Source organism: Bison bison, unplaced genomic scaffold (genome assembly GCF_000754665.1).
Source record: "Bison bison bison isolate TAMUID 2011002044 unplaced genomic scaffold, Bison_UMD1.0 scf7180017864371, whole genome shotgun sequence".
NCBI classification, from domain to species: Eukaryota; Metazoa; Chordata; class Mammalia; order Artiodactyla; family Bovidae; genus Bison; species Bison bison.
In genome coordinates, this window is record NW_011494943.1 from 14174248 (window position 1) to 14177133 (window position 2886).

Sequence of the window (2886 nt, forward strand, 5' to 3'; positions counted from 1 at the left end):
AGGGAGGCGAGGTGAGGCCGGGGAGACTGAGGAAGGAGATGAGGCTGCGGAGGGGAGCGGAGGACAGGCTGACGTGGGGCGGGGGAGGGAGGAGATGGACAATGTTAACAGAGCCATACACCTGCGAGCGGGGACCTGGAAATGAAGCGAAGAGAACCGGAGGGGGGGAGGAAGGCGCCCCCCAATTAGAGGAAAGACGCCCCAGCTTCTGATGAGCACGGGTTTCCTAGGCCTCACAGGAAGACCCAGATGAGGGTCTCGCCCTGTGAGAATGAGGACAACTAAGAACATTTTTCTCACCACATGGGAAAATTTCATTTTGTTAAGGACCCTGTCTAAATCAATAGCTTTTAAAATTACAACAACCTATTTGTTCTAGGACTAAACACAACTCACAACTCTGGTTAAATAACAAACTCTTTTTGCCCTTTCTTTAATATATATATAAACATCCGCCTTTCTGCTATGTACAGTTTGTTGAGAAAGTACCGAGAGCAAACCCCAGGGGGAAAGGTCTCATATTACAGGTTCTCCTAATTGTTTAAGCGCCCCTGACAACAGAACTATTTGGTTTTCCCATCCGTGTTTACACTGTCATCTTGGTCTCCGCAGAATCGAGCATTTGTGAGTGGATTTTTATCTGGCTTCTTGGACACCGCTTATTAGTAAACCACAGCTTAGAAAGACGTTTAAAGCGTGGCTGGGAGGCAGAAGCCCCCGGTTAAGTGTGACACACATCCCTTACATGTCCCCCTCCCCCCGCCCCGCATCATTTTCGTGGTAGAGAAAAAGCTCCTAAATGGCATGGCATGAAAACAAATTTTTGAAATTATTAGTGATTTTCCCCCAGCTCTGCAGGCAGGTTGTGAGCAAACTTCAGCCAGCTTAGAAGCCGGGCAACTTTCCATGCCCAGTTACACAATATCACCTCCCCCTTTTGCCTGGGTCCCGGTGCCCTCCAGGCGGGCACAAGAGCCTGTCTTTATTTTTTCTATTGTGTTAACGGCTGGTTTTCAGTATTTCTCTCCTCTGGCATCGAAATGCTTGGCCTGTCCCCTTTGCAGTTCTTGCAACACTTCATTTAAAGTGATTTATCTTGCCAAATTGACAATCTTCATTTCAAGTGATTTATCTTGCCAAATTGACAATCTCCCTTAAAATCAGCTTTCAGCCAGCAATAATCGCCGGTTACAGTTCATGTTTTTGCAGAGAGGTTGATTCTGACTCATTATGTTCAACGTTGCCCATACACAGCTGAATAAAGTTCTGGTGGATATCCAATTCCTGACTGTCAACTGTTGACCTCACAACTGCTTCCCCATTGATATCACCATCTGTTGTCATGGGAAAGATTGTCTGATATTTGGGTTAAATGCCACTGAAGTCATTCAATTTCCATGTGGAAAAATAACCCAAAGTAAATTGCCCTGCGAGGTGCGGAAGCTATTTTTCCCGGAGATAGTGAATGGAACAGAACATCTAAATAAAAGCCAAACAAAAACACCTCTCCGCAGAGAACCTCTTGTTTCTTCATTCTCAGTATTTTCCATCTCATGCATGAAACTGTGTGTATATGTTTTGTGTGTTTTAAAGACTCAGGTGTCCCAAGGCAATTGGTTGGGGCTGCAGGGAGAGGGAAGAGAGGTCCGATTTCGGCTCCCTCCGCCCCCAGCCGCGGCGGGGCGCACCCAGCGCCTGAGATCGCCGGCGGGACGCGGACCAGGGCGCAGGGCGGACCCCGAGCTCCTGGGGCGCCCGCCGCCCGCCGCGTCCCGCGAGCCCGGCCCGCAAGGCTTCCGAAAGGCGCGCCACGACCCCTTTTGACACTTTCTCTCCTCTGTGATGGAGCAACTACTTAACATGCAAAGTTTTCTCCAGCCTGCCAGGCTCGCTCGAGATCATTTCAGTAGCTGAACAACTGGCTTCATTCCGAAAAGGCTGCCAAGACACACACAATCTTGGGGACACATTTTGCTCCTTTCAAACACGAACACGGACCTGGAGTCTCTGGTCAGCCCTGACCCCTTTCTCGTCCCTCCCTTCGTCGCGCGCTCTCCGCACCTCGCCCCCGGATTCCAGCCCCTCTCCCAGGGCTCAGCGTTTCATCGATCTTACCTTTTCTCTCCGCCACTGGGGCTTCGGGAGAAGATCCAACGATCAAACAGAGGAGCCAGAAAGCTCTAGCTGTCATGTTTGTAGACACGGTTCCCAGGCTCTAAAACTGAGCCTGGGCTTTTGCTCTTTCTCTCCCCCCACCCCTTCTCCACACCCCCACCCCCGTTCATGCTAATGAGGGGCAGCCTTTGGGGAAACGGGAATCACTCACTGAACAGACCATTGGAACAAAACCGAGCTGCAAGGATTTCTCCCACCTCCTAAGGGGGAAGAGCACGTGGCCTCTCAAAGTTGTCCCTGGGAACGTCTGTCCTGCGATCTGCGGGCAATGAGAACCGAATCCGACACTTTAAACCCGTGTGGGCTTGCGGACTGGGGCTGGGTGGAAGAGCGTGTAGGGCGGCAACACCAAAAAAGGGTGTTGAGGGGCTGAGGGACTGGGTGTGGGAGAATGAGTGATAAGGAGATTTTTCTAGATTAAGCCAACAACAAATAGGCAAATTAGAGCCTAAGACAGTTTGGGCTTGTGGAAGGGAGGAGATTCCAGGTGACAGAAAATTCATCCCAGAATGAGTCATGGATTCTGAGATGAACTAAGTCACTACATCCTGGGTTTGATTACATTATATATGTAATATTTATATTCTAGAATCAGAAAGGCCCAAACGCCCTCATAAAATATTAATAGCTTTTCTTCTCTCTCTCTCCTCCTTCCCCTAATTGAAATTGGTATCTAGTTGGCTAGATTCATCAAGTCTTTTAGCCACCAGG